Source organism: Vipera ursinii (genome assembly GCF_947247035.1).
Source record: "Vipera ursinii genome assembly, chromosome: 1".
Lineage (NCBI taxonomy): Eukaryota > Metazoa > Chordata > Lepidosauria > Squamata > Viperidae > Vipera > Vipera ursinii.
The window spans coordinates 357,774,625-357,793,390 of NC_139512.1; the positions used below are offsets into that span (position 1 = coordinate 357,774,625).

The 18,766-nt window shown below is 48.8% G+C and overlaps 1 protein-coding gene across 1 annotated transcript in view; it reads right to left on the reverse strand.

Annotated features, from left to right (window-relative positions):
• TAOK1 (TAO kinase 1) overlaps window positions 1–15,800 on the reverse strand; it is a 92,706-nt gene extending 76,906 nt beyond the window's left edge. Inside the window, exon 1 of the mRNA XM_083379684.1 lies at window positions 15,578–15,800. The gene's annotated coding sequence lies outside the window, so the exon portion shown is untranslated. The remainder of the gene's footprint in view (window positions 1–15,577) is intronic.
• Window positions 15,801–18,766: the final 2,966 nt, after the last annotated feature.

Consider the following 18,766-nt stretch of genomic DNA (forward strand, 5'->3'; position numbering starts at 1 on the left):
CAGTATTGAAGTTGGGATGAACAAAGTGGGATACACACAAGGCAGGGGTAGGCAACCTTGGCTCTTTTATGACTGGTGGACTTCAACTCCCAGAATTCCTGAGCCAGCATGGGGGAACTATGGCCTCTTCGTGACTGGTGGACTTCAACTCCCAGAATTCCTGAGCCAGCATGGGGGAACTATGGCCTCTTCGTGACTGGTGGACTTCAACTCCCAGAATTCCTCAGCCAGCATGGGGGAACTATGGCCCCCTTCATGACTTGTGGACTTCAACTCCCAGAATTCCTCAGCCACCATGGGAGAACTATGGCCCCCCTTCATGACTGGTGGACTTCAACTCCCAGAATTCCTCAGCCAGCATGGGGGAACTATGGCCCCCTTTATGAGTTGTGGACTTCAACTCCCAGAATTCCTGAGCCAGCATGGCTCAGCATGGAAACCTCTCCCTTTCCCCTCAGCGTGGCTGGCTGAGGAATTCTGGGAGTTGAAGTCCACGAGTCATCAAAGAGCCAAGGTGGCCTACCCCTGGGCTACTAGACCGACGCAATTCCAGCAAACGTTCCTTATATGTTTATATAAGGTAAAGGTAAAGGTTCCCCCGCACATGCGTGCTAGTCGTTTCCAAGTCTAGGGGCCGGTGCTCATCTCCGTTTCAAAGCCGAAGAGCCAGCGCTTGTCCGAGGACGTCTCCGTGGTCACGTGGCCGGCATGACTAGACGCCAAAGGCGCACGGAACGCTGTTCCCTTCCCACCGGAGTGGTCCCTATTTTTCTACTTGCCTTTTTACGTGCTTTCGAACTGCTAGGTTGGCAGAAGCTGGGATGCGTAAACAGGCGCTCACTCTGTTACGCGGCACTCGGGATTCGACCCGCCAAACTGCCGACCTTCTGATCGACAAGCTCAGCGTCCTAACCCACTGATATATATAAGCACCTGTAAATGAAAACTATTCTCTCTTTCCTTTCTAGCTTTGCCAGGCAAAGGGATCCACGCTGAAAGAGCAAACTGGTGGAGCAGGCCCCCTGCTTGTAGAGTGTAGTCAAAAATGGAGAACTGAAAATTGCGGTTCAAAAGACACTGGACACATCTGGTAATAGCCAGATGCCATGCTGCTAGCCCTCAACGTACGGTCGCAATCGCGCCCCAAATCTCCGCTGTTTGCCCCATTTTACCACCTTTCCTGCCACTGTTGTTAAATGAATCGCTGCGGCCATCATAAGAGCCAGTTGCCAAGTGGCCGAATTTTGATCACATGACCCCCGGGATGCTGCAATGGTCGTAAGCGTGAAAAACGGTCGTAAGTCCGTTTTTTTCCAGGGCCGCTGTAACTCTGAACGGTCACCAAACAAAACGGTTGTAAGTCGAAGGTTACCTATATTTTGGTGGGATTTACAGGGAAGATTCCACAAAAGTTATTATTTCAGCAAAAGGGTCGTCAAACTTTAGCGCAAAGCTCCTCTCTGCTTGAGATGCCAACAATGAAATCGACAAGCAGACTGTTGTTTACGTTTGCAGTGTTTGTAAACATTTCCTCTGTCTAGAAAAGTATTACAACGATACACAGTTGAGTAAGTCACAAGACGCTGTGCAAACATTCAGAACAAACACAAAGGGGGGGGAAAACACACAAATATTTTGGAGGATTTTGCTTCTCATTCGCCCTTTCCCTAGACACATTCCTTATCATGAGGGTCGGGGTCACTGCAAGGATAAATCCTTGTCTCAGCCAAACAACTACATTCAAAGTTTCAAAGAAAATGAAAATAATCTCTAAAGTGCCAAGGTTTATCAGCAAATTACCGGGGGATTAGAATCCACTTTAGTAATGCAAGAAATAGAATACTAAGGTGGTTTGTATGTAATACATAAAAAACGGGCGGGGGGGGGAGTTGGGGGCGTGGAGGGGGGGAGAAGGCCCGGAGACAGTAGAAACAATAAATATTTTTTATTTAATATAATAAACAAGAAGAAGCAATAAATATAATAGCTTTTCATTTTAACTCCTACACTTTCGTCTTGTGTGCTTTTTTTTTTAAAAAAAACTTTTATCTTACTGTAAGCCTGCCCAGAGTCACTGTATCTCGGTAAGATATAAAAGTTTAATAAATAAACGAACAAATAAATAACAAAAGCTAAGTAGCATGTATTTGGGTACAGCAGGAATGTAGCAAATCTTTGCAAGATCTAAATCGGGATGTTCAGCCTGGAGAACTTTAGGGCCTGTAGATTTTAAGACCTATGGACTTCAAATCCCAGAATTCCCCAGCCTGCTCTCTTTAAGATGGGCGGATTTCACCTCCCAGAATTCCCTAGACAGCCATGCTTTAAGAGGGGTGGACTTCTACTCCCAGAATCCCCCAGCCAGCTATGCTTTAACATGGGTTGACTTCCACTCCCAGAATCCCCCAGCCAGCTATGCTTTAACATGGGTTGACTTCAACTCCCAGAATCCCCCAGCCAGCATGCTTTAAGATGGGTGGACTTCCTGCTGGCTGGGGAATTCTGGGAGTTGAAGTCCACAAGCCTTAAAATTGCCAAGGTTGGACACCCCTGATCTAGACAGAGAGGCAAAACCTGAACAGAAAAACATTCCTATTCTATACACTGGATTTTGAGTGACTCACAAGTGGATCTAAGGCTGAATCTGAAGATCCACTTCCTTTAAAAAAACTTATCGGATTCAAGATGATATGCCAAGAGCCTCGCTAAACTGTTAAGAAGCTTTAAAGGCCATTTTATAAGCTTATAACTTAACTCTGAACAAATGGGATAAAATGCCTCATTCTTCGTGCCAACTCAACAAAGCACTTATATTCCCAACCTTGAGAGTTGCCAAAGTCGGGCCAGCTGGGGAAAAAAAGTGGTTTTGTCACAATTTCAGAGGATTCATTGTTTTTCGTAAACTTTCAGAGAGAGAGAAGATTCTCGCCCGGACTCCTTTTATCCCATTTAAAGAAGGCCCGCTGTGTGTTCTGGATAGTCTTTCCCACTTCATCACACAGGAAGTCCTCAACCTACGACAATTGAGGCCCAAATTTATGTGGCTAAGCGAGACATTCGTTAAATGAGTTTTGCCCCATTTTATGACCTTTCCCACCAGAGTTGATAAGCGAATCGCTGCAGTTCTTCAGGACCACAGAGTCTGGCGCCCCCCGGCAACTTTGCTTGTCCCGACAGTCGCAAAAGGAGATCGCCTGACCTCGGTACTGTCATAAATAGGAGCCAGTTGGCAATCCTTTGAATTTTGATCATGTGACACACGCAACGGTTGTAAGCATGAAAGAGGGTCCCTTTTTTCAGGGCCTCTGCAAGGTCAGACAAATGAACTGTTGTAAGTCAAGGACTATGGGTAATCATACAGAGAAGAGGGAGTCAAGCTATTCTCCAAAGCACCTGAAGGCAGGACAAGAAGCAACGGATGGAAACTCGTCAAGGAGAGAAGCAACCTGGAACTAAGGAGAAACTTCCTGACAGTCAGAACAATTAAATCAGTGGAACCACCTGCCTCCAGAAGCGGTGAAGGCTCCAACACTGAAAGTTTTCAAGAAGGGACTGGACAGCCATTTGTCTGAAATGATATAGGGTTTTCTGCCTGAGCAGGGGGTTGGACTAGATGACCTCCAAGGTCCCTTCCAACTCTATTATTATTATTATTAACAACCTGCCTCCAGAAGCTGTGAAGGCTCCAACACTGAAAGTTTTCAAGAAGAGACTGGACAGCCATTTGTCTGAAATGATATAGGGTTTTCTGCCTGAGCAGGGGGTTGGACTAGATGACCTCCAAGGTCCCTTCCAACTCTATTATTATTATTATTATTATTATTAACAACCTGCCTCCAGAAGCTGTGAATGCTCCAACACTGGAGGTTTTCAAGAAGAGACTGGACAGCCATTTGTCTGAAATGATATAAGGTTTCCTGCCTGAGCGAGGGTTGGACTAGATGACCTCCAAGGTCCCTTCCAACATTATTATTATTAAGTGTGTGGATGCAAATAAACCCTACACACAATTATGTACTATGCCTCAATCCCCAAAACAGAGCTAGACAACTGAAATGTTGGGGTTAAAAGCACCACCTCCACCAAATAATAAAAACATAGCACAGGTAATTCCTCGACTTATATCCTTTGATTTAATGATGTAATCAAAATTCGGACGCTTGGCCACCGACTCATATTTATGACGGTTGCAGTGTCCCAAGGACACATGTTCACCTTTTGCGAACTTCTGACAAGCAAAGTCAATGGGGGACTAACTTAACGACTGCAGCGATTTGCTTAACAAATGTGGCAAGAGAGGTCGTAAAGCGGGGCAAAAAACCTCACTTAACTTGCTTAAGAACAGAAATCTTGGCCTCCATTGTGGTCGTAACCTGAGGAGTATCTGTACAGAGGGGGGAAAACAAAATGAAATCTAAGAACAATAAATGACAGATTACTTAACCCTAAACCTCAGCTTATGACACGGGTCTTCAAACGTGGCCCTTTTATGACTTGTGGACTTCAACTCCCACGCGTGGCTGGCTGAGGAACTCTGGGAGTTGAAGTCCACAAGTCTTAAAGTGGTCAAGTTTGAAGACCCCTTTCTTAAAGCATCCTGGCTGAGGAATTCTGGGAGTTGAGGTCCACCAGTCATCAAAGGGGCAAGTTGGAAGACCCGTCTTAAAGCATCCTGGCTGAGGAATTCTGGGAGTAGAAGTCCACCAGTCATAAGAGGGCCAAGTTGGAAGACCCCTGGAGTTGATGTCCACAAGCCATAAAAGTGCCAAGTTGGAAGACCCGTGTCTTAAAGCATCCTGGCTGAGGAATTCTGGGAGTTGAAGTCTACAAGTCGTAAGAGGGCCACGTTTGAAGACCCCTGACTTATGAAAACAATTAGGACTAGAATTTCAGTGGGTAAAAGAGGTGGCTGTTAAGTGACTTGCGCCGGATTTTTTGACTTTTGCCACAGGTAAGCAAAACACTACAGTTGTTAAGTGAATCATGTTGTCGTTCAGCAAGTCGGGTTTCCCCCCACTGAGTCTGCTCGCTGGCTGGGAAGGGCGCAATCAGTGACCCCGTGGCCCTGGGACGCTGAAACCTTGTAAATACATGCCAGTTCTCCAGCACCCCAATACTGATCACATCGCTCTCAAGATGCTGCAATGGTCGTAAGTGTGAGGCCCCGTCACAAGTCGCTTTTGTGCTGTTGTAACTTGGGAAAGTCGCTGAGCGAACGGTTGTAAATCAAGGACCAGACCCGCCTCCGTCGATGGAGAGCGGATGAGAACCCAGCCGCCCTGCTCTGTAGGCAACAAGAAACAGGTCTTTAAAGAATTGTCGAAGTACAACAGAGGTGTGGTTGCAACAACTCCTGGGCAGATGTGATTCCCTACAGCAGGTGCAGCCACAGAGGCAGGTGCAGCCACAGAGAAAGCCCACAGGCCCACAAGATGACACCGCTGGGTGGATGGGACCCCAGAGGGCCAGATCTTACCAGCCAGACAGGACCAACAAGACAGAAGGGGGGGGGAAGCTTGGTTGTATAAACAGAGACACAGAACCGAACTCACGAGAAGTATTAGTACCGTTTTGTTCAAGCCTTAGTAAGCCCACGCCGGGAATGATGCATCCAGTTTGGGTCACCACATTCCAAAAAAGATGTGGAGACTTTGGAAAAAGTGCAAAGAAGAGCAACTAAGATGATTGAAGGCCTGGAGACTAAAACATATGAAGAACGGCGGCAGGAATTGGGTATGGCCAGTCTAGAGAAAAGAAGGACTAGGGGTGACATGACAGCAGCGTTCCAATATGTCAGGGGCTGCCCCAAAGAGTGGGGTGGTGGTCAACCTATTCTCCAAAGCACCTGAAGAAAAGGAGAAGAAGCAAGGGATGGAGACCAACCGAGGAGAGAAGCAACCTGGAATTCAGGAGAAACCTCCTAGCAGTGAGAGCAATTAACCAGCGGAACTCCTTGCCTCCTGAAGTTGTGGGTGCTCCATCACTGGAGGCTTTTAAGAAGAGACTGGACAGCCATGTGTTTGAAATGGTCTAGGGTCTGCTGCTTGAGCAGGGGGCTGGATTAGAAGACCTCCAAGGTCCCTGGAGGTAATGACAGATTTTATTTTCCTGGGCTCCAAGATCACTGCAGATGGGGACTGTAGCCAAGAAATTAAAAGACGCTTGCTCCTGGGGAGGAAAGCCATGGCAAATCTAGACAGCACCCTAAAAAGCAGAGACATCACCCTGTCAACAAAAGTGCGTATAGTCAAGGCTGTGGTCTTCCCAGTTGCAATGTATGGCAGTGAAAGTTGGACCATAAGAAAGGTTGAGCGCCAAAGAATTGAGGCCTTTGAACTATGGTGCCGGAGAAGACTCTTGCGAGTCCCTTGGACTGCAAGGCGATCAAACCGGTCAGTCCTAGAGGAGATCAATCCTGACTGCTCTTTAGAAGGCCAGATCCTGAAGCTAAAACTCAAGTACTTTGGCCACCTAATGAGAAGGAAGGACTCCCTGGAGAAGAGCCTAATGCTGGGGAAGATCGAGGGCAATAGAAGAAGGGGACGACAGAGAAGGAGGTGGCTGGATGGAGTCACTGAAGCAGGAGGCCTGAGCTTAAAGGGACTCCAGAAGATGGTAGAGGACAGGAAGGCCTGGAGGAACATTGTCCATAGGGTCGCAATGGGTCGGACACGACTTCGCAACTAACAACAACAACAACAACAACAACAAGGTCCCTTCCAGCTCTGCGCTGATGGAATCTATTCTGATTGAAGAGGTTTCGTAGCTATCCAGGCCTAAGCCACAAAGCCTGCATGTTTGTGGAATGAATTGAAGCCCTTCGGTCTATACAGGTAGTCCTCAACTTACAACAGGTTGTTTTAGTCACCATTCAGAGTTACAACGGCACTGAATTTTCACATTTTGAATTACGACCTTTGCAGCATCCCCATGATCCTGTGAGCAAAACTCAGATGCTTGGCAACTGGTTTATACTTATGACCGTTGCTGTGTCCCAGGCTCACGAGATCTGCTTTTGCAACCTTTTGACAAGCAAAGTCAGGTTCACTTAACAAACAGGTTACCAACTTATCAACCCCCAGTGATTCATTTAACAACCGTGGCAGGAAAGCTCGTAAAATGGGGCAAAGCTCACTTAGCAAATATCTCATTTAACAGCAGAAAGGTTGGGCTAGAACAGGGGTAGGCAACCTTGGCTCTTTGATAACTCGTGGACTTTTAACTCCCAGAATTCCTGAGCCAGCTCTGCTGGCTCAGGAATTCTGGGAGTTGAAGTCCACGTGTCATAAAAGAACCAAGGTTGCCTACCCCTGGGCTAAAATATGGTTGTCGTAAGTCGAGGACTACTGCACTGGTGGAAGCAAAAGACAACTTGCAAGAACAGAAGATGTGAAGAGATAAGAGGGAAGTGTGGTTTTATTTTTACTGCAAAATACTTTCCAAAGTCCGAATTTGGGCAACTTGGAAGTCATTCTAACCCCTCCCGTCAAGTCCGTATTACTTATCTGACTACGAAGTGCAAAAATGATTTCATGGACTTTTAACGTAAACTGGGATTTTGACCGCTATCGGCTTAAGCCTTGGACACATATCCAGCTCGTTTTGAGAGGCGTTCGCTGTCGGGGTAAGACAACTTTATTTTCAGCAAGGAGAAATGACGGTTAGCAGTAAGATGAAACGGCAAAGAATTTAACTTGGAAGGACTGGCTTCTTCTAGGCAGCTGCAAAAAAACATGAAGGTTGCAGCACGCACAAAGAAATAACAGGCTATTGTGAGAAAGGGGAGGGGGGGAACACAGTGACGACCAGCAGACCCTCAGTTACAAAACCCACCGCACCTGATTTCCTGCTTGAGCGAAGGCAGATAGTACTCAACTCATTTGGTCCTCGCACTTACAACCGCTGGACCATCCTGACCAGTTAGGGGATCAAAATTCAGACGCCTGGCAACCGGTATGTATTTACCACGGTGGGCCCATCCCGAGGTCATGTGACCACCACCTGCGACCTTCCCAGTGGGCTTCCGATAAGCAAAGTCACCGGAGGAGTGGGGGTGGGGGTGAAGGAGGAAGTGGGATTCGCTTAATGATCACTTGCTTCACTTAACAACTGCAGGGATTGGCTTAGCAACGGTGGCCATAAAGGTTGTAAAATCCAGTGGGACTCACTCAGGAACCCGCCCTTGTTTAGCAATGAAAATTCCGGTCCCTATTGTGCATAAATTGAGGATTGCCCTTACAAGAAGTGTGTTAAAGGTGCTCTGTTGTTTTTTTTGCTTATTTATTCAAGACAGTACTGACTTCCAAAGAATCCCAAAACTTACAAAACAACACAATAGATCTGTCCCACTCTAGCTAACTTCAGTGTTGCCCTCTCAAGTCTCAAGTTTGGTCACCAAGACCCTTCCAAAGATAGGATAGGATAAATAGAACATGAACAGAACACAACAGAAGGATAGGATAGGATAGGATAGGATAGGATAGGATAGGATAGGATAGGATAGGATAGGATAGGATAGGATACGACAGGACAACAGAATTGGAAGGGACCTTAGAGGTCTTCTAGTCCAACCCTCTGCTCAGGCAGGAAATCTATACCATTTCAGACAAATGGCTGTCCGGTCTCTTCTTAAAAACTTCCAGTTTTTGGAGCATTTGCAGCTTCTGGAAGCAAGGAGTTCCACTGATCAATTGATCTAACTGCCAAGGAATTTCTCCTTAGTTCCAGGTTGCTTCTCTCTTTGGTGAGTTTCCATCCGTTGCTTCTTGCCCCGCCTTCAGGCGCTTTGGAGAACAGCTTGACTCCCTCTTCTTTGGGGCAGCCCCTGAGATACTGGTAGACTGCTATCACCCCTAGTCCTTCTCTTCATTAGACTAGACATCCCCAATTCCAGCAGCCGTTCCTTGTATGTTTTAGCCTCCGGTCCCCTGATCCTCTTTGTTGCTCTTCTCTGCACTCTTTCCGGAGTCTCAACGCCTTTTTTCGCACCGTGTTGACCAAAAACTGGGTGCCGTATTCCAAGGGGAGCCCTACCAAGCAAGGCCTTATAAAGTTTAAACTCTGGAGGTAGAACTCATTGTCCCCTCCTCCTTTTGGCTGTTCTACCAAGTAGCATCATTCAGGTATTAAGCCCTAAAAGACTTCAGGCATTCTGACCGGTACTTTGAATTTTATCCAGAGCTACCGAAAGGCAAGTACGATGCTCACAACGTCTCACCGGACAGCTAAGGAGCTACAGGTAAAAAGTCTGTTTAGTGACCATTCAAGGTTACAACGGCACCGGAAAAAAGCGACGTGGCCGTTTTTCACACTTACGGACGTTGCAGCGTCCCCAGGGTCAGGTGATCAAAATTCAGACGCTTTTGGCAACCTGACCTGTATTTATGACGGCCGCACAGTGTCCCGGGGCCATGGGACCTTCTGAGCTGCAAACTCAATGGGGGAAGCCAGATTCACTTAACCACGAGCAACTGCAGTGATTCGCTTAACAACGGTGGCAAGAAAAGTTGCCAAAACAAATGTCTCCCTTAGCAGCAGGAACTTTGGGTTCAATTATGGCCGTAAGCCGAGGACTATCTGCAGCTTCCAAGGAGTATCCCAATACAAAGCACACTGCAGTACGTACTTGAAACTAAGAGGGCATGGCACCCGAGTCAGGGATGGCCAAAGGACCCCTTCAGATATGAGCTGCCTTATCTGTGAATCTAGCAAGAGGTTTAAGGATTCCCAATTCCCAAAAGGTTCTGAGGAAATGGGACCCCTGTCTCGGGGCCCTCAGTGTCCTCTGAGCTTGGCTGTTTTCTTGCAGATGTTTCATGACCCAGCTAGGGAACATCATCAGTGCTAGAAGGGAGGAGGAGGAGGAGGAGGAGGAGGAGGAGGAGGAAGACTATGGGGTCCTTGGTGCCCTCTGAGCTGGGTGGTTTTCTTGCAGACCTTTCATGACCCAACTAGGGAACATCATCAGTGCTAGAAGGGAGGAGGAAGAGGAGGAGGAGGAAGAGGAGGACTGTGGGGTCCTTGATGCTCTCTGAGCTTGGCTGTTTTCTTGCAGACGTTTCGTGACCCAACTGGGTAGCTTCATTAGTGGCTTGCCCGATCAGTTGCAGGATCCAATCTGGGTTGGTCACCGGGACCAGAGATTTTGTTTTCCGAGCTTTTGGACTCGTACTGGGGCCCATGTGCTGCTGTGTGTGTGTGTGGTATTTATAGTGCTTGTGGAATGTGGCTCTCTGGGTGCCGACTTGGGTGTGTTGATGGGAGGGGTCTTCGTAGTTCCTTGATTAGGCTGCTTGTTTGCCTGTGTTGCCACTTCCTTCATTAGGGTATTTTACTCCCCCCTTGTTACTTCTGAGACAGACCCCCAAAGTCTCCAGAAGGCGGGATCAGGGCCCTCACTGACGCCCAGCCCAGCCTGGAGTAGTGATGTACAATTGCTGACCTTAGCATACAGACAGCCCTCGACTTACAAACACAACTGACACCCACATTTCCGTGGCTAAGCGAGACGGTTGCTAAATGAATGTTGGCCCCATTTTAATTTTGTAATTTTTTTAATCTTCATTTCCAGGTAGGCCTCGGCTTACGACAACCGGGCCCAAAATTTCTGTTCTTAGGCGAGACGTTGGTTGCGTGAGTTTCACCCCGTTTTACGACTTTTCCTGCCACAGTTGTTAAGTGAATCGCTGCAGTGGGTTCAGTCAGTAATAGGGTTGCTAGAGTGAATCCGGCATCCCCCATCGATTTTGCTTGTTGGAATTGTGCAAAAGGGGGATCACGTGACCCAAGAACAACGTGACCGTCATAAATAGGAGTCAGCTGCCAAGGGTCTGAATTTCGATCACATGACCACAGGGATGCTACAACGGTCCTAAGTCCCTTTTCACAGCACCGTTGTAACTTTGGTCATTAAGTGGTTGTAAATCGATACTATAAGGCCTGTATTGATACTATAAGGCCTGAATTGATCCTTACCCTACAGCAGGGGTCTTCCAACTTTGCCCTTTGATGACTTGTGGACTTATGACTGGCTGAGGAATTCTGGGAGTTGAAGTCCACAAGTCATCAAAGAGCCAATTTGGAAGACCCCCCCGCTTGTGGACTTCAACTCCCACAATTCCTCAGCCAGGCATGCTGGCTGAGGAATTGTGGGAGTTGAAGTCCACAAGTCATAAAGGGCCAAGTGGGAAGACCCCTGCCCTACAGCTCCCTACAGCCAGGGAGGACCCGAACAAAATAATTTTTTCTGGTGTTCCAACTTCACAGGCAACCCAAGAGCATTTCTGCTTGTCCAGCTTATCTTGTTTGGAGATTTTAAGCCCATCAGGGTACATCAGCCAGGAGGGTCAAAAGAATCAGAATAGCGCTGGAAGGGACCTTGGAGGTCTTCTAGTCCAACCCCCTGATAAGGCAGGAGTTCCTAGGCCATTTCAGACAAGTGATTGTGCAGTCTCTTCTTAAAAACAATTCTTCTTAAAGAAGGGAACAGAACCTCTAACCACCAGGCCTTCCTGGTTGTTGGCAGACCCGACGACGATTAGCAGAGAATCAAAGGTGCAGCTGTCTAAAACAGGGCTTTTCAACCTTTTCACCCACTGTACCGCTTTTAGGATAGGGCAACATCCGAGGACCACTAGTCGCCTAGCAAGGTGTCAAAAACTTGATGACAAAAAAAAAGGAAAAAAGTTATGAAGTACAGGTAGTCCTTGACTTACAACAGTTCGCTTAGTGACTATTCGAAGTTACAATGGCCCTGAAAAGATTGCCCCCCAAGCCACAGTCGAGCAAGAAACGTGCCTGCCCGCCCGGTGGCGCTCTTCCTCCTGTCCGAGGTTTTCATTGTTGTGAGCATTTCTGTTGAGGATTGGCAGCGTGGGAGGGGTGGGAGGTGTTTGCTTTTTATCCCCCCCCCCCCCCCCCGGTCTGCTGGGTGGTTGCAGCAAGTTTTGGTCACTTCACATCACCCTGGGACACTGTGACCGTCATAAATATGAATCATCTGAATGTAAATGCCAAGCATCTGAATGTAAATCACAAGACCCTGGAGACGCTGCAACATTCCAGCTGATCGGCGCTTCTTCTGGGCTCAGCAGAAGTGCCAGGATCAGCGCCGAGCTCCAGTAGAGCCTGGCGCTGATCCTGGCGCTTCCGCTGAGCCCCGACAGCCCTGCAGCTCCAGCCGTCTCTCGCTCAGGCTTGTGCGGTGCTGCCCCCGGTTCAGCTCATTCCCCTCCCCCGCTACTTTTCTAGGATGGTCACGTACCACCTGCCAGGTGCCAATATACCACAGGTGGTACCCGTACCACTGGTTGAAAAGCCCTGGTCTAAAATATCTGGGGTTTGGGAATCACGTTCTCTAAAACTTTCCAAGGTGAAAGTCTCCACAGTTCAAAGGAGGATGACATACAGCATAAATACAATCAATAAAACGTCTAAGGTGGGAAAACAGTGGTGAATTTAGCCAACACTGAAGTCAAGTCTGCACAGTTTAAGATCAGATCGGGCTTTGAAAAGGTCCATTAGTCAAAGATGATCTACTCTGATAAAGGGAAGACAAATGCTTCCTTGTTCCTAGACTGTAGAGCAGGGTTTACCCAACCTTGGCCATTTAAAGAGGTGTGGACTTCAACTCCCAGAATTCCCCAGCCAAAGTCCACAGCTCTTAAAATGGCCAAGGTTGGGAAACTCCGCTCCAGACAGCAGTGAAAGGCAAGCAGGGATAAGGAATTTGCGGCCCTGGTGTTGTCGCACCACAATTCCCAGCCAACCACAATGCCAACCCTGAGAAACACTCGAAAAATTGTTCGGCAACATCTGGAGGGCTGCCAGGCTCCCCCACTTAAGACCTTAACCCAAACCACGGCCTGCTCCAATGAGGACAGCGCGCCCAAGAATGCCATTTTAAATTGTACCCAGTTCCTTGTACCACACCCTTTGCCCGAGAGGTCAACAAAATGCGGTGTGTAATCACCGACCGTATTTTCTGTCTTATTTTTTTCCTTCTTTTTTCCCTTGTCATAACAAACACGGAAGGCCAGATTGCAAAAGATAATTATTTGTCGCGGTTATCCCGAAACTGCCTTCAACCTCTCCTTTTCAAGACCGAAAAATAAATAAAATCCCTTGCAAACGAAGCAGCTTCTAAGCAAAATGTTGCGGGCCCAACATCGTTCTCTCTGTTGCAACAAGGAGGGGGGGGGGAGGAAAAGCAGAACTTGTGCAGGCAAAATATAGGCTGTAGGAAAATAAAGGTAGCATCCTTTCCCCCCCACCCTCCTTAGGTCAAGAAAGCCACTGAGATGACGTTTGCTTTTTTTTTTTTTGCAATCTTGCAGAGGGATATAATCAGACCGAGTGAGGCCTGAGGAAAGCTTCTCACGCCTTCCCCCCCCCCCCAATATCACAGGCCGCAGAGAGAAAGATGTCAGACTGACGAAACCAGCCATTGATTAAACGTAGAGGGAAGTGAGTAACCTTTGCATTAGCAAAGGAAGAGGGACCAGCAAGGGTACCACCACACAGGCCCACGTGATTTCCACGGCTTTTAATGTGCAGAGAGACACAGTGGCCTTCTTCACTATTGCAGAGAATAAGGAGAGGGGGGGGGAGAAACAGGAGGTCTCTTCCTCCCCTCCCCCCAAATCCTCAGGGTACTTCTTCCCTGCAATAATGCTACTAGGCCTTAACAGTCCTGCTGATTACCTGGTGGTGTGGGTTTATTTTTTCCCCTCTCTGTGCAACTGTGAAATAATCCCCTACGCAACCAAGCCTCACCTCTGCCCCCACCCCCTGGAGATTTGCTCCCCAGTTTGAGAAATGGGGGGGGGGTGTTTTCGGTTTGACGCTCCTGGAGACCACCATGTCAAGGGAAGTCTTACCAGCCCAGTATTCCAAGGTCTCCAGGTCTCCCAAAGGATGACACCCACCCCCCAAAAAAGTCTCATCATGGCTAAGTGTTTTTGCCACCGTCCAAGTTGCAGATGCCCCCTCCCTCTCTTCCCCCCCCTTCCTCCCCCCCCATTCCTTTCCTGGCCACCTTCCCAAGGATAGAAAGACTTCCCAGTCAAAGCAAGGGCATTTAATCCACCATCGCCCAAAGTTGCTGGCTTTTTTAAAAAAAAAAACCCCGAAGCAGCATTTGAACCCAGGCTCAGGCGTGTACAGGTAGCCCTCGACATACGACCGCAACCGAGAACCCAAATTTCTGCAGCTAAGTGAAACATTTGTTAAAGTGAGTTTTGCCCCCATTTTGTTAAGCCAGTCACTGCAGTTGAGTTAGCAACACGGTCGTTAAGTGAATCCTTGTCGGAAGATCGCAAAAGGGGATCGGGTGACAACGCGAGCGTCGTAAATAGGAACCAGTCGGCCAGTGTGGGGATTTGAATCATGTGACCCACGGGGATGCTGCAACGGTCGTTAAGTGTGAAAGACGCTCCCGACTGCCTTCCCCTACCCACCCACCCCCGGCGCCGCTGTAACTTTGAGCGGTCACCAAATGAGCTGTCGTTAAGGCGAGGACTGCCTGTACTAAGGATCGCTGCAAGAGCCCACCACTCATCATGACTCCCTCTGACCCACATAAACCCAACCGAGACCCCAAGAAACAGCACCCCCTTTCTTTCCCCCCCTCCCCACAAGAAACAAGCAGCAGAGACCCGCAAAAGGTGACAAGCACTCCAGGGTATTTGCAAATCCCCACCCCCCACCCCTGCCAGCCTCCAAGTTTTTCCGGGGAGAAGAGCAGGCCCCAATCCCGGGGGGGGAGGGGGGAGGAGAAGGAGGAGGAGGAGGAGGAGCAGAGAGAGACCCCCATACCCCTCCCCTCCCTCTTCTCTCCCTCCCTCCATTAAAGCCACTTCAATCCCTTTTGTTTATTTTATTTTTTTTATTTTAATTCCACTTATATCCCGCCCTTCTCCGAAGACTCAGGGCGGCTTACAAGCTTAGCAGTAGCCTTTTTAGGGAAAATGTGCGCCTCCCCCCCCCCAGGCAGCATCTCTCCTCCTCCTCCTCCTCCCCCCCCACAGGAGGAGGAGGCTGCCCACCCCCTCCCCCCAAAGGGTTTTAAGCCCCCGGGCAGGGGTCGGCAACCTCGGCTCCTTTATGGCTTGTGGACTTCAACTCCCAGAATTCCTGAGCCTGTATGGGGAACTATGGCTCCTTTATGGTTTGTGGACTTCAACTCCCAGAATTCTTCAGCCAGTATGGGGAACTATGGCCCCTTTATGGCTTGTGGACTTCAATTCCCAGAATTCCTGAGCCAGCCATGCTGGCTCAGGAATTCTGGGAGTTGAAGTCCACGAGTCCTAAAAGAGCCGAGGTTGCCGACCCCTGCCCCCGGGGAAGGCAGAAGCCCCCCCCCCGACTATAAACGGGGACATTTCCTCCACCACCACCCCCCACCGTCCATTAGGCCACGCCCACGGAGGGGCATCGTCCAGGAGGCCACGCCCACGGGAGTCCGCGGAGGGCCCCCTCCCCGCGCAGCTGGGGAAACAGGGGGCCAGGAGGGGCGTTCCCGGCCAGGCCCCGCCCCGCCCCTCTACGGCTCCCCCCCCTCCCCCTCCGGCCCACTCACCCGGCGCTCCTCCCGGTGCTGCCGCCGCCGCAGGCCCCGAGGCCCGGCTCGGCCTGCGCCCGCCCGGTGAAGTCCGGCCCCGGCGGGGCTGAAGGAGGCCGGCCGCAGCCCAACGCTGGACGGGAGGGGGGGTCGCGCTCCCCGTTCCTCGCCGCCGCCGCCCTCCGCCTCCCGAGCCGCCGCCGCCGCCGCCGCCGCCCGCCCTTCCACCTCTGCCTCAGCGCGTCCTCTCGCGAGACTTCGGCCGGGCTCGCGATCGTCGCCGCCCGCCTGCCTCCCTCAGAGCGGACGCTCTGGGAACGGACGGGCTGACTGAGGAAGTGACTGACAGGAGGCGGGGCGCGCCTCCGGCGGGCGTGCGGGTGAGCGTCGAGGGCGAGGGGGCGGAGCTCTGCCGGAGACACCGCCCGGCTTTTGGCCGCGCGCTCTTTGGCTCCTCCCCTCTCTCTCTCTCTCTCTCTCTCTCTCTTTCACCCCCCCCCGGAGATGCGCAGGCGCTGTCCGTCCCTCGAAAGGAGGCCGGACGAGTTCGCGACTTGAGAATGAGGAGAGAGAGAGAAAGGATAGTGGAATGTACCAAAGGGATAGGTGGGGGGGGGAAGGGAAAGAGGGTCGTTGGGGTGAGAAAGGGAACGTACCAAAAACGGACAATTGGGGGGGAGGCAAGCAGATTTTATTGTTATTCCGTATTCTGACGGGGGGGGGGTCGGACTAAAAGACCTCCAAGGCTCCTTTTAACTCTTATTATTCTGTATTATTCTGGTGACCAGCTGTCCCACTGGTTAATTGTCCTCACTGTCAGGAAGTTTCTCCTTATTTCCAGGTCGCTTCTCTCCTTGACTGGTTTCCATCCGTTGTTTCTCATCCTTCCCTCTGGTACTTTGGTGAATAATATAACCCCTTCTGCCTCATGGCAGCCCCTCAAATACTGAAACACTGCTATCATGTCTCCCCTATTTCTTCTTTTCTTTAGACTAGCCCAGGGGTAGGCAACCTCGGCTCTTTTATGACTCGTGGACTTCGACTCCCAGAATTCCTGACCCAGCGTGGCTCAGCATGGAAACCTCTCCCTTTCCCCTCAGCATGGCTGGCTCAGGAATTCTGGGAGTTGAAGTCCACGAGTCATAAAAGAGCCGAGGTTGCCTACCCCTGGACTATCTATCTATCTATCTATCTGTCTATTTATTTATTTATTTATTTATTTATTTTTGGGACTTATATGCCGCCCTATCTCCCGAAGGACTCAGGGCGGCTAACAACAGTAACATATAATAAGTACAGAAGTTAAGTTAAACATATAATATGTAATATTATATATGAAGTTAAACATATAACATATAATAAATACAGAAGTTAAACCCAAGTCCCGCAGCCGTTCTTCCGTACGTTTTAGCCTCCAGGCCTTCTTGGATCATCTTAGTTAAAATTAGGAATGTGACAGGAATGTGAGAAAGCGACGAATTCAAAAAAAATAATCAGATTCATGCTAAACAAGCATCTGAGAGTGACTCATAACCCTTCTGAGCAAGAGAGCCGAACCTGGGGGGATCAGTTTGTGTGAATGTGTTTTGTTTTGTTTTTTATTAAAGAGTTTTACAAAAACAGAATTTTACAATATATCCCCAAATCCCTCCCACCCCAAATCCACCCACTTCCCCCACCCACTTCCCAGAGCTAAATACAGGATTATAGTTACAATAATCATATTCTAAATAAAAATTATGCATAATATACAATTAACCAAATTCATAATGTGCTTTAACTCCCCTTTAACATAACTACAAACAAAGTACCAATAACAATATCCCACTAAAATCTACTCATAAGCTAAATGGAACTTTTTAGTCCCATATTTGTTCTGAATATAATTTATCCATCTCCTCCAAACTGAAATATATCTTTCCTGCGAATGATCTTTCAAATAAGCAGAAATCTTAGACATTTCTGCAAGATTCGAAAGTTTGTGTGAATGTGTGTTGATGTGTGACAGAGACACATTAGAGGGAGACAACAGTTCTTTTTTTTTAATCCCATTTATATATCCCGCCCTTCTCCGAAGACTCAGGGCGGCTTACAATCTAAAGCACAAATTTAAAGCACAAATCAATGTGCTTAGCAATAGTCTTCATTCTATGTATATGCCTGCTTGTTAGGGCTTTCACACACACCCCCAAGCGGCATTATTACAAAGTCAGCTTAATTGCCCCCAACAATCTGGGTCCTCATTTGACCTACCTGGGAAGGATGGAAGGCTGAGTCAACCTTGAGCCTGGTGGGACTCGAACCTGCACTAATTGCAGGCAGCTGGTGTTACTTAAGGAGGCATTAGCCCACTGCTCCACCAAGGCTCTGCGACCGTTCAAAGTTACAATGGCTCTGAAAAAAGGGACATACCGCCGTTTTTCATACTTATGACCATTGCAGCATCCCTATGGTCACCTGATCAAAATTGGAATGCTTGGGCAGCTGATTCATATTTACGACGGTTGCAGCGTCCTGGGTTAACGGGATCCCCTTTGGCCACCTTACCGACTTAACTGCTGCACAGATTTCCATCTGTCCGGTGCTGCCCTCTACTGGCCACAGAGGAGAACCGTGTCTCTTGCCCAAGGAAGTTTGAGAGATCGACAGAATGACAGAGCTGGAAGGGACCTTGGAGGTTATCTAGTCCAACCCCCTGACCAAGCAGGAGACCCCCATACCATTTCAGACAGGTAGCTGTCCAGTCTCTTCTTAAAAGCCCCCAGTGTTGGAGCACTCACAACTTCTGAAGACAAGCTATTCCAGTGGTTAATTGTTCCCAATAATAATAATAATCAGAATGGAGCTGGAAGGGACCATGTAGGTCACCTAGTCCAACCCCCTGACCAAGCAGGGGACCCCATCCCATTTCAGACAGGTGGCTGCCTAGTCTCTTCTTAAAAGCCCCCCAATGAGGGAGGAATTGGATGATGGTGGTTGCAGGATTCAGCCACGCAGCCTCCGTCCTCTTGGGTCTTTTGCTTTTTCGCAGCTGGGATTTTTATATTTTCCATTTTAAGAGGGAGAAGACCTGCTGAACTCAAAACTGAAAAAAAAAATGAATTAAACTTTAATTCTACAATTAGAATGTTTTCGTTACAGGTAGTCCTCGACTTACAGCCATTTGTTTAGCGACCGTTGAAAAGTTACAAGAGCACTGAAAACGTA